The following is a 13520-nucleotide window of genomic DNA, read 5'->3' on the forward strand; positions in this document are numbered from 1 at the left end:
AGATGCTGAGTTACTCTTACTGTTGTATATTCCTGCTACGTGTGTGCTTAACGTATTATCTTTGCATTCTCTTATTAAGTATTTTCAAGTTATCAGAATGAACACTGATGTTACCAGGTAAAATGCCAAAGTTCTTATAAGAAACCTAAATGTAGAAAGGCATGTGAGAACATGAATTATGGGGAATGGAGGTGATTGCCCTAGAATTTAGCCCCAGTTCCATCATTTACTAAGTATGTGATCTTGGGAATTTTGTTTAACTTTTTCTGAGCCTCAGTTTCTTCATATGTAGATTGGAGATATCAATAGACCTTATGCTATGGAGTTTTGTTAAGTAGTTTATTGGTCAGTGTATGTAAAATGTTTAATACGGGGCCTGGAATATAGTAAGGGTTAAATCCAGTAGTAGCTCTCTGGATTTCAAAAACAAATTATAATTCCAACAGTCACAGTAGAAGCCACAGCCTTAGGAACCCCTTGTCAGCTCCCAATCCACAATAATTAGTAATCCATCATCTCTGAAATGATCATGTGTAATAATGCATAAACCTTAGGTCTGAAGTGAACAACCTTGAGTTTGCACAGATTCTAAGGAGAAACTTTCTATAACATATAAGATGTGTTACCCTTGCATAGCAAAGTGGTTCCTGAGATGCTGAAGAGCCAAGTTACTAGGGTGGTTCACTCCCAAGGGGCAAGATGGCAGAAGGGGTGTGTAGACTGAATTCCCCACTCAGATTCTTTCCACGAGGTCCAAATATTGACTAACCAGCTCAGAGTTTGATGCAGATAAGTGGCTTTCAGCAGTGTGTTTCCATCTTTACTCAGAGAGTGTAGCAAAGATATTTTTAGCCTGATTACTTAATTATGGAATGTGAGTTTGAAATGCATACCTCCAAAGTTCACCCGGGGAACGAGACTGTGTGATTATTACTATCAGGGAATGTGTTTTCTCCAACTGTCCCTGGTTTTCAGAGTAACTCTGATTTTCAGACAAGATGCTCTGTTGTTCCATGAGTAAAATTCTGCGTATCTGAGCAGTTATGCTGAATTTGTGAGTAAGTGGTTGGGAAAATACAGCCACCACAGAGCAATATAGAGATCACATGGAAGGTACTTGGTGTTTGAAGGAAAAGTATGATATATGATAAGTAGATGTGACTTCCTCTTTTACCTCAGTAATGAGTCACTTTTTTTTCAGTTACAGGTGACAGGAAATAATTGAAACTTGCATAGGCAAAAAGGGAATTGCCTGGCTTTTGTAACAGAAAAGTCCAGGGGATTCATGGCTGGCTAGATACAGATTCTTGACCAGTGACCCAACAAAGCCACACCTCTTACCTCCTCACTCTTGCTCCTCTGTGTCGGCTTTATGCTCAAGCAGGCTGCCCCCTGTCATCTTGGCATCTGTAAGGGAAAAAAAGTGACTTTCCAAAGTGTTTCAGCAGAAGTTCTGAAAAGTTCTTTCTGCTGAAACTGAGTCATTTTTCCCTCCCAGTTCAGTTCAGATCAGTCACTCAGTCATGTCCAACTCTGTGATCCCATGGACTGCGGCACCCCAGGCCGCCCTGTCCATCACCAACTCCCAGAGTTTACCCAAACTCATGTCCATTGAGTCAGTGATGCCATCCAACCATCTCATCCTCTGTCATCCCCTTCTCCTCCTGCCTTCAATCTTTCCCAGCATCAGAGTCTTTCCCAAGCCCACCTTAAACTATAAGGACTAGAAGACTCTTCAAAGAAACTGAGGCATTGATATCAAAAAGGAAGGCATAAACACTGGGCAGGGAAATGCAGTAAATGCCTTACATCCTTTGCTTGTGTAGTGGGATTCTATTTGCAGTCACTTCTTTCTGCCCAGTTTTTCTATAATAAGACTCTTCTATTTACCATCCTCATCTACCAACAAGAGATCTACCTTTTTCCCACAAATACTGTTTATCTGGCCACCCTTTTTATTTCTGCCTATGGGAGGAAGGGCAGTGCCTATAGTTGCATGCAGCTAGGAAGAATGTCTTCTAAAATTCCCTGGGTTTCCAGGCATGTACTTTTGCAAACATATGCAGCATCTGGGGCAAACTGTGGAATGGGCCCATAGTGAATAGTGAATAGTGAAGTCGCTCGGTTCTGTCCGACTCTTTGCGACCCCGTGGACTGTAGCCTACCAGGCTTCTCCGTCCATGGGATTCTCCAGGCAAGAATACTGGAGTGGGGTGCCATTTCCTTCTCCTGGGGATCTTGGAATGGGCCCATAGTTCACCTTAATTCATCAGAGCAAGAATGCCAGGAATGATATGCTTGGCTCCAATTTACACTTTGCTTTTAGAGAGTTAAATAGATAGGAATTTGCAATTGAGGACTACCACTCTGGAAGGAAGCCATTTGTTTGTTAAACAAGAGGTGACGATGGTGTGTGTTGTGTACTTAGTATGGTAAGGTTCACAGTTGCGCACAGGGTGGAAGAACTCTAAGACTGATTAGTGCTCAGTAGAGAGCCAAATGTCACAAGGTTTAGAAAGAACCTCAGGGAAAAAAGAGACATTAAAACCAAGTGTGTATTTTCATTCAGCATAGCACACAGAGCCTTCTCTAGGGTTTATTAAAAAGAATTAGCATTTATTGACTGCTAAGTGTCAGACACTGGGCAGAACCCATCACTCCTCCAAATACCCAATGGGGTGTTTATAATTCACATTTTACACCTAAGGAAACTGAGGAACTTGATGTTAACTGACTTGCCTTTGATGACAGAGCTGGACCATGAGGGAACTTTAAGCTGTTGGACCTGGGCTCCAAGCTCCGACATCCTACATAGGTCTAATATGAAGCTCAGTTTGACTCTTGGGGCTTTCCTGCTGGCTCAGACGGTAAAGAAATCTGCCTGTAATGTGGGAGACCTAGGTTCAATCCCTGGGTTGGAAAGATCCCCTGGAGAAGGAAATGGCAACCCACTCCAGTAGTCTTGCCTGGAGGATTCCATGGACAGAGGAGCCCAGTTGGCTATAGCCCATGGGGTCACAAAGAGTTGGATATGACTGAGAGATGAACACTTTGACTCTTCAGAAGTTATCCGTGACCGCTTTTTTGGTTTGTTTTTAGACTTTCTTTTTAAAAGAGTTTTGAGTTAGTCGCAAAATTGAGAGGAAACTACAGAAATTTCCTATATATTCTTTGCCCTACACGTCCGCAGCCTCCGCTATTGTCAATATTCCACACCTTAGGTTACATTTTTTTTGTATTACTGGAAACTACATTGACACATTATAATCACCTAGTGTGCATAGTTTTACCTTAGGGCTCACTCTTGGTGTTGTGTATTCCATGGGTTTGGACAAATATATAACAACAAGTATCCATCATTATGGTATCATATAGAATATTTTCATTGCCCTAAAAAGCCTTTTGTGCTCTACCTATTAATCCCTCCTCTGCTCCTCACTACCCCAGCAATCATTAAATTTTTTGTTTCCTTTGCTTTTTCTAGAATGTCATAGAGACCATGCAGAATGTAACCTTATCAGATTGGCTTCTTTCACCTAGTAATATGAATTTAAGGCTCCTCTTTGTCTTTTTATGGCTTGACAGCTCATTTCATTTTGGTGCTGAGTAATTTCCACTATCAGGTTATAGCACGGTTTATTTATCCCTGTTCACCTACTAAAGGACATCTTGGTTGCTTCCATGTTTTGGCAGTTATGCATAAAACTGCTGTAAACATCCACGTGTAGGATTTTCTGTGGCCGTAAGTTTTCAACTCCTTTGGGTGAATACCAAGGAGCATGATTGCTGGATTGCATGGCAAAAGTATGTTTAGTTTTGTAAGAAACAGCCAAACGGTCTTCCAAAGTAGCTTTTACCATTTTTCATTCACAGTGATGAATGAGACTTCCTGTTGTTCTACAACATCACCAGTATTTGGTGTTGCGAGTGTTCAGATTTTGGCCATTCTAATATGTGTGCTACCTACTGTTCTTAAATTTTTCTTTAAATATGTATTATATGACTCCTATGTCCTAGATATTAGATACGTACAGTGCTCTGAGAATTTTTGAGAAGTGACTCCCAGATAGCACCTAAGGTGCTGCTGCTGCTGCTGCTGCTAAGTCACTTCAGTCGTGTCCGACTCTGTGCGACCCCATAGATGGCAGCCCACCAGGCTCCCCCGTCCCTGGGATTCTCCAGGCAAGAACACTGGAGTGGGTTGCCATTTCCTTCTCCAATGCATGAAACTGAAAAGTGAAAGTGAAGTCGCTGAGTCTTGTCCGACTCTTAGCGACCCCATGGACTGCAGCCCACCAGGCTCCTCCGTCCATGGGAGTTTCCAGGCAAGAGTGCTGGAGTGGGGTGCCATTGCCTTCTCCAATCTAAGGTGAAATACAGTAACTAAAACCTATTGAGTGCTTACTAAGAGCCGTGCCTTGTGTTAAGTACTTCATGTTTTCATTCTCTTATTCATTTAATTCTCATACTATCTTCCTGAGTGAGGTAATCCTTCATTCTGGAATAAGGAAACCAAAGTTCAGAAGGAAGACACTTGCTTAAAGGCATCTAATAAGTGATGGAGCTGAAGTAGGCATCTAGTAAGTGATGGAGGTGAAGTTGAGTCCAGGTAGTTTGACTCCACAGCCTTTGCCCGTGACCTCTATGCTTCTCCACACCACACCATGCCATGCCATGCCACACAATACCACGTCACATCACCGCTGATCCTGTCAGTCATCGCCAAGATCACTGATGGCCTACTAGAACCCAATCAACTTTATATTAATACTTAGTATCCCTCAGTTATTATACAGGATTTTCTTTTTTAAAATTTCAAGGCTATCACCTATCAAAACATTGAGCAGTAGGTATTTTACTTTTCAATTCAGTTGTAAAAGCACAAAATTTTTGAAGAATGAGATTTTGTCACTGAATACAGTCACAGAATGCTGCTTATCAATTCAATACATTTCCCAAGATGGGTGAAGGTGTCAGGCTCTGTGGTAGACACTAGAATGTGTGGTAAGACACAGGCAGTGTGACGAGAATGTGCAGAGTTAGGTGATAGGTGTACAAATAAGTTTAGGGGGATGTGTTGAATTTTGAAGAACTAGAGGGAAGGCCAAGATGGTTTGGGGACTTGGTCTGAGCTACCGTGACAGTCAATGAACAGAGTCTTCCCTATGAGGTTAATGGAAGTCTTATCCTTTAGTTACAGGGATCAGATTTTGAAAAATTGTGTGCTTAGTTAAGAATACTTTTGGTTGAAAATAAAAAAGATAACAGAAATTTAAACAAATGGTGAGTTAGTTAATCAAGAGATCATCAGCATTAGGTCACTTGTCCCATGCTATCAGCAATATTCCATCTGTCTTCACCATCTTAGTTTGTTGGCTTTTCATATTCATGATTTTACCTCATGGTCAGAAGATGGCTGCTGTAACACCGTATAAAACTAAAGTAGGAAGTGGACAAAGGTGTGATAGTGAAAAACCACTTCTCCTATAATGGAACTCTCTTTCTTCTAACAAAGGAAAACACTTTCTCCAGAAGCTCCCCAGAAAACTTCCCTTTCCATCGCATTGGCCAGCATTAAGTGACATGATGATACTTCACTGTAAAGGAAGTTGGGAAAAAAAGCAAGTCTTCAGCTTTTTTCCATCCTCTTTAGGGCAAGATTAACAAGGGAGATAGAAACGACTCTGTGTGTTATCAAACCAGTAGTTTCTGCCACAGTGTGAGTGAGGCACATCTGGAGGATTCCTAACCATACAAGTACTGTGACCAGTGATTTGTGACCTTACACTCATTTAATTGGTCAGTGTTGGCATTAATCATATAGAACTGGGTCACATGTTGAAGGGTGTGAAGTTTCTGCCCTGTTGCTCATGAGTTTTGAAAACTCTTCCCAGGGTAATTAATAGACTAATAATTGGCTTATCTGTTTCCACTAGAGTTGTAATAAGCCAAAATATTTTTTCATAACCTAAGATTGGGCAATATATCCTCAAGTTTCCAAAATCAGCTGAACTCTATGCAGCTAATTTGCCTTTACATTTTTTTTTTGAAGCTTATGTCAATTATAGCTTATGTGGTATGGGTGGCACCAGCCATGTAATTTGTGAAGCTTGCTGCAAAATAAAAATGTAGGCCTCCTTATTCAAAAATTATTAAGAATTTCAAGACGGCACAGCAAAGCACCAAGGCAAGCACAGGGCCGAGCCCAAGCAATTGCACAGATTACATATCTACAAAGCTGGCAGGAGCTGAGGGCAGCTGGTTGGCTACTGAAACCTAAACTTAGAGGAGGCAGAACATAAGAGGTGGGCCATAGGTGCAGGATCTGCTCCTCAAAGGGGCAGCGTGGTGGTTGAGTCCACACTTTTGAATAGGCCTTCTGTATATTCTAACCCTAATTCTGCTGCTTAACTACTCAATGATTTTAAAAATGTTTTTAGCCTTTCAAAAATTCAGTGCCCTTGTCTATAAAAGGATGATGATGATATTTTTTGCATACATTGTCGAAAATAAAAAATGAAATGATAGATGCTATGTCCTTCTCATAATACATCCCTGGTATGTACTATGCTATGATCTTAATGAAGGGTTTCCATGACCTGTGAATTTTGCTGACCTCAAAACTCAGTTTTACCATGTTAGAAGATACTAGACTCTAGGGGACAGATCCTTGCACATTAGACTCACAGGAGAATGATTTCTGAAACGGAATGTCTTTTTCTTCACATGTAAAGAGTTGACTGGACTTGGAATGACATTGAACATCAGCTCTTATTCGGAATCCAGTTAGGAAATGATGCTTAGATTAGTAGATCGCTTTGAACACAGAATCAGTGCTTTCTTCAAATGCATGTGTCCTGACATTTCCAAGGCCAGATACATGGAAATCTTTCAAATGTAGCCAAGATTTTCTTTTTGTAGGACTTGGGAGAACCTTTAGTGTGTTTATTAGGTCTGTGAATTCCCAAGAGGATTTCCAAACTTCCCCAAGTTTGCATGATGGGATCAGTGTGTGGATTCACTTCAGTAATCACTTAACATAAACAGGGTCATGTTTTCTATGTGAGCACAGGTACGTGTAAACTACTGTCAGCCTACCCAGTAGAAGAAAGCTGCATTTGAAGTGCTCTCAGCAAAAATCCAACCTCAAAGGTAGTTATTCAGACCTTTTGAATGTGCCTTTTATAATCCACACCATGCTGCTGCTAAGTTGCTTCAGTCGTGTCCAACTCTGTGCGACCCCATAGATGGCAGCCCAGCAGGCTCCCCCATCCCTGGGATTCTCCAGGCAAGAACACTGGAGTGGGTTGCCATTTCCTTCTCCAATAATCCACACCATAAGATTTATTAATTTTTAAAAGAGAAATAGAAATGCTTTCAGTACAGATCAGTCGCTCAGTCGTGTCTGACTCTTTGTGACCTCATGAATCGCAGCACGCCAGGCCTCCCTGTCCATCACCAACTCCCGGAGTTCCCTCAGACTCACGTCCATCGAGTCAGTGATGCCATCCAGCCATCTCATCCTCTGTCATCCCCTTCTCCTCCTGCCCCAATCCCTCCCAGCATCAGAGTCTTTTCCAATGAGTCAACTCTTCACATGAGGTGGCCAAAGTACTGGAGTTTCAGCTTTAGCATCATTCCTTCCAAAGAAATCCCAGGGCTGATCTCCTTCAGAATGGCCTGGTTGGGTATCCTTGCAGTCCAAGGGACTCTCAAGAGTCTTCTCCAGCACCACAGTTCAAAAGCATCAATTCTTTGGTGCTCAGCCTTCTTCACAGTCCAACTCTCACATCCATACGTGACCACAGGAAAAACCATAGCCTTGACTAGACGGACCTTTGTTGGCAAAGGAATGTCTCTGCTTTTGAATATGCTATCTAGGTTGGATATAACTTTCCTTCCAAGGATAAGCGTCTTTTAATTTCATGGCTGCAGTCACCATCTGCAGTGATTTTGGAGCCCAGAAAAATAAAGTCTGACACTGTTTCCACCGTTTCCCCATCTATTTCCCATGAAGTGATGCGACCGGATGCCATGATCTTCGTTTTTTGAATGTTGAGCTTCAAGCCAACTTTTTCACTCTCCACTTTCACTTTCATCAAGAGACTTTTTAGTTCCTCTTCACTTTCTGCCATAAGGGTGGTGTGTCATCTGCATATCTGAGTTTATTGATATTTCTCCTGGCAATCTTGATTCCAGCTTGTACTTCTTCTAGTCCAGCGTTTCTCATGATGTGCTCTGCATAGAAGTTAAATAAGCAGGGTGACAGTATACAGCCTTGACATACTCGTTTTCCTATTTGGAACCAGTCTGTTGTTCCACGTCCAGTTCTAACTGTTGCTTCCTGACCTGCATACAGATTTCTCAAGAGGCAGATCAGGTGGTCTGGTATTCCCATCTCTTTCAGAATTTTCCACAGTTTATTGTGATCCACACAGTCAAAGGCTTTGGCATAGTCAATAAAGCAGAAATAGATGTTTTTCTGGAACTCTCTTGCTTTTTCCATGATCCAGCAGATGTTGGCAATTTGATCTCTGGTTCCTCTGCCTTTTCCAAAACCAGCTTGAACATCAGGAAGTTCACGGTTCATGTATAGCTGAAGCCTGGCTTGGAGAATTTTGAGCATTACTTTACTAGCGTGTGAGATGAGTGCAATTGTGCAGTAGTTTGAGCATTCTTTGGCATTGCCTTTCTTTGGGATTGGAATGAAAACTGACCTTTTCCAGTCCTGTGGCCACTGCTGAGTTTTCCAAATTTGCTGGCATATTGAGTGCAGCACTTTCACAGCATCATCTTTCAGGATTTGGAATAGCTCAACTGGAATTCTATCACCTCCACTAGCTTTGTTCGTAGTGATGCTTTCTAAGGCCCACTTGACTTCACATTCCAGGATGTCTGGAAATGCTTGATTGACTGTTAAAATTAGTGATGTTCAGCTATGTTAAGGGCCAGAATGATTGTATGGCCCCCACCTATCCTGTGAATAAAGTGTATGAATCAAGGGAGCCAGTCACCTAATCTCTTTGGTTCTCTACGCCTGCACTTCATGGAGGGCTCTGTCACTTGGCACAACCCTATAGTGGCTGGTTCAGCCCCCAGAGGACTATGGTCTCAGCCTGTCTTAAGCAGAGTGAACATTTTATGAAAGGGACTTACGCAACAACCTCAAGGCAGACTGGGATCTCCCAGGGTTTACATGAAAAATAGGCATTTCCATACTTTGTGTTTATCTGCTGTTACATATATGACTTCCCTGGTGGCTCAGACAGTAAAGAATTTGCCTGCAATGCAGGAGACCTGAGTTTGATCCCTGGCTGGGAAAGATCCCCTGAAGAAAGGAATGGTTACCCACTCCAGTATTCTTGCCTGGAGAATTCCATGGACAGAGAAGCCTGGCAGCCTAAAATCCATGAGGTCACGAAGAGTCGAATACAAATGAGTGACTAACACTTTCCTTCATATGTGTTTGGCAGAGCTCAGTCTAAGGCTTGCTTGCATAAGGACTTCTTACTCAGGAGTAGAGATGTGAGGTGGAGGGTACACCTGAAAGTTGAAAATCTTTATGCAAACAGCCCAACCATTTTGTGTGGCCAAATGGGCTGAGGGGCAATTTGCCATTCAAATGCTTTCTTGGCAGTACAGTTCACAGAACTAATGTTCTCAGGAACACACTTTGGGAAAGTCTTGAGTTAATTTACAAGCAGAGAATTAATTTCTTAGGTAATATTCCCATCAGTCTAGAATAGATGGGGACAGTTGATCTAGTCCTTCTCTGGTTGTTTATATTTTGATTTTCTGATCTGTGATGTCATGTATCAGAAAAGTGTTGGGAAAGCATCACAATGAAATCCCATTTGATTCTGTGTTTAGCGAACTACTTTAATTGAAAAGAATAAAATAGAGGAAGTTTGGGGAAAATAGAAGACATGATCATTTCACACTCTCACACTCATAACAGATCTGTGGATGAGAAATGAAGCACTTTGGCATCATCTGGGTATTTCTACATGTTTAAGTGCTTTCTCCTGATGGAGTGACATTTAGAGGACAGACTAAAAATTGCACTCTCAGAAGCATGATGCTATGAGACACATCCTAGGATAGAAAGCTCTTTGTGGTGAGAAAATTCACTGCTTTTCTGTGGCATCTATAACCAGCACACATCTAGTCATCAAAAGGAGAGCTGCGTGGAATAAATAGAGTAGTTGACTTCTGCCCAAATCCTTTTGAAAAAGAGGAAGTGGAGCCTTTCTGCTCTTTGGCACACAAAAGCACATTGCTTTATAATGAATTCCACAGAAGAAGCAAAATCCAAACAAAGCAACATCTTTTGCCCTAACCTACATACAATGTGAGATTCCAAGTATGCAAATAGTGGGAGGGAAGAAATGCATGCTTGCTACCCCAGTTATTGGAGACTGTGGAAGAATATGAATTGTGATTGCCCACGAGTTGGACAGCTGATGTGAGCCACTTATATTCTTCTTCCTCCTGTTCCTTAATATTTGCTCTCAGTCTAATCTCTGCTCTTTCTTTGATTATTTCTCTTTCTGTAAAAGGTGTGGTGCTGTTCTAAGAACTGAATCCAACCCCCTGCAGCCCAGGCAATCAGGGTGAAATGTAACAACAGTTCTCTTTATCTGGGCCAGTCATTTCTTTTTAGACATCAGTAAGGTTTTTCTTATATCCATCCTGAACTTGGTTTTGAAAGCAAATCTATCTCCAACCATTTATTCTTATGGTCCAGGTGTGAGTGGAATCAGTGCCATTTTAGAGCAATTTCTGTGAAGTGCAAACTCCTGAGGCTACAAGCCTTTTCCCCAACGCCATCCCTCTGACTGAATCCTTACAATGTATCAGTTTATCAGTCTAACTGCTCTCCCCACCTCACTCCCCCCATCACACACTATTAGGCAGGGACCTTGTTTAATTTTCTTTACATCTCCACCTCCCTCTACCCCTTCCCAGTGCCCAGGCTAGTATTCCATCCAAGCAGGCTCTAGATGTTTGTTGGCTACTTAAATACTTCTGGAGGACTGTTTAGGGCACTATTGAGGAGGCAGGAAAATGACTTTGCTGGAGCTCCGCATGAGGGTAGGAGCGTCATTGTCTAGGCTGGAATGAAGTATAGTGGGAGGATGAAGGATGTTTGCAAAACTGTGGGTGGAAAGCACTAGGGAAAAAAGAAATGCAGAAGGGAATTTTGTGGTCTGTTTTTGGAGTTAAATTCATCAAGATTGTATAAACCTCACAACATCAAAAGTGATACCGCCTCCTAAAAGTCTTGGACTGTACTATCCAACATGATAATCTGTAGCCACATGTAGCTAAGTACACTCAAATTACTTGAAATTAAACAAAAATAATTCAGTTTTTGAGTCACACTAGCTATATTTCACATGCTCAACAGCCATATGAGACTCATGACTGCTGTATAGGAGAGCAGAGATGTAGAAATTCCATCATCCCAGAAAGTTCCTTTGGACAGCCCTGCTCTAGCAGTTGATAGTATGTTCATTTTGTTTCACTCTTTGTTTACTCATCCTACAGTATTAACCAAGTGCCTACTTTGTTCCTGGCAATGCTCTCAGAAAAACATGAAATGGCTAAGAGCCCAGACTCTGAAACAGTGGGTTCAACTGCTCACTTACTGTGGGACCTTGGACAAGTCACTTAACCTCCCTGTGCTTTAATTTAACCAGCTGTAAAGTGAACATAAACGTTGTCTTGTAGGTTTGTTATGAGAATTAAATTGGTGTGTATATATATGTGTACTTGTGTGACTATGTATATAAATGTGTGTACATGTGTATATCTATATATGTGAGTGTATATATATGTATGTTTGTGTGGATGTACATATACATTTATTTTCATGTGTGCCTTAAATCAGTTTCTGATGCATATTCAGTGCTTGGTAAGATGGAGCTCTTAGTAGTGGTAGATATTTATTACAAAACAAAAACAACTATGATTTCTGCTATCATAAACAAAAACAGATCAACAAAACAACTATGATCGACAAAAACAACTATGACTTCTACTGTCCTGGAATTTACCAGCTAGTGGGAGCAGCAGACATTAAATCACTATACAAGTTAATAATTACAAACTGTATCAAGGGTTGCAAAATAATGAATGGGATGAATCAACAGAGAATAATAATGGAAAAGCTACATCGAAAACTTCTCATTTAAGCTAAAAAAAATAATAAAATAAAGAGGAGAAATGGCCACTATGAAAAGGGAGGAGAGAGAACTATGGAAAGTATACTAAAGCAAAGGAAAGTATACTATGAAAGAGGACAGGGAATTCCCTAGTGGTCCAGTGGCTAAGACTCCCACTGCAGGGGTGCTGGGTTTGATCCCTGATTAGGGAACTAGATCCCACATATTGAAAAAAAAAAGGTTCCACATGCTGCAACTAAGACCCAGCACAGCCAAATAAATAAATATTTTAAATAAAAGAGGTCATTGTGACTAAAACAGACCAGGCAATGGAGGAGGTTTAGATAAGTTTGGAAGAAGAGATAAAATTCAGCCAGTTCATACAGGACTGAAGCCAGTGGTAGAAATTATGTGCCAAGGGTAATATATTATTATTATATATAAAATGATCACTCTGGGAGTTGTGTGAGGCACATGTTGGAGGGGTAGCAGGAATGAAAGTGGAGTCTATTAGAAGACTATTTTAATAGACTGGGAGAGGGGGAGTAATTTAGATTCAGGCATTAGACAGGGATGTGGAGAGAGATGGTCAATGTCTGGATGCAGTTGATAGAAAGAACCCATGGGACTTGCTGATGGATTACATGTGGTCGATGAGGGAGGCATCCAAGCTGATGCTCAGGGTTTTTACTTGATTAACTAGGTCAGTGGTAGGTTTATTTACTAAAATAAAAAAGATCTATAAAGAACCTTTTTGAGAAAAACTAACTATATCTACTTGATGACAAGCAGTCTGCTAGAGATGGAAGTCTGGTATCCAGATGAAAGCCTGGGCTGGCAATAGACACACAGGCATCATTAGCTCATAGACGATATTTAAGAGGTTGGATAAGAGATTAACCTCTGGAATGATGGATCTAGAAACACAGCAAACATTCTCCCCAGTGACCATTTAACTAAAGAAAATTGTATATAGTCTCTGATAACTTTCCTAAGGGTAAACAGCAATTAGAGCAATATTCATTCAAGTAAATTTAGTAAATCTTAGTAAGAACAGTGAGAGTCTTTGACGTTTGAGCCATGACACCTCCCTCCCAGCTATATCTTCAGAATCACCATGCAAGGGGCAGGCTGCCAGCACTTTTCATCTTTCTTCAAAAGTCCTGTGTTGCAGGACCTTTATTCAGAAAGAATAGGGCCTCTAGTCCTCCACCTAGGAAAATATCCATTAAATACAAATGAACGCAGTAAAACAGAAACAGAAGAACAAAGAGATTTGAGACATAAAACCAAAAGCAAACTGGCAGATGTAAATTCAACCATATTAGTAATACTGTTTATGGATGATACTAA

General features: G+C 41.1%; 2 long non-coding RNA genes across 3 annotated transcripts in view; one reads left to right on the top strand and one right to left on the bottom strand.

The window, feature by feature from the left end:
* LOC129635412 (uncharacterized) overlaps positions 1 to 13520 on the top strand; it is a 149475-nt gene that overhangs the window by 48545 nt on the left and 87410 nt on the right. The gene's annotated exons all lie outside the window — the stretch shown is intronic.
* Positions 1 to 13520, bottom strand: part of LOC129635413 (uncharacterized) — a 174097-nt gene that overhangs the window by 7771 nt on the left and 152806 nt on the right. For both annotated transcript variants that reach the window (XR_008706268.1, XR_008706269.1), the window contains exon 4: positions 1342 to 1407. This is a non-coding gene — a long non-coding RNA (uncharacterized LOC129635413). The remainder of the gene's footprint in view (positions 1 to 1341; positions 1408 to 13520) is intronic.

Source organism: Bubalus kerabau, chromosome 20 (assembly GCF_029407905.1).
Source record: "Bubalus kerabau isolate K-KA32 ecotype Philippines breed swamp buffalo chromosome 20, PCC_UOA_SB_1v2, whole genome shotgun sequence".
NCBI classification, from domain to species: domain Eukaryota; kingdom Metazoa; phylum Chordata; class Mammalia; order Artiodactyla; family Bovidae; genus Bubalus; species Bubalus kerabau.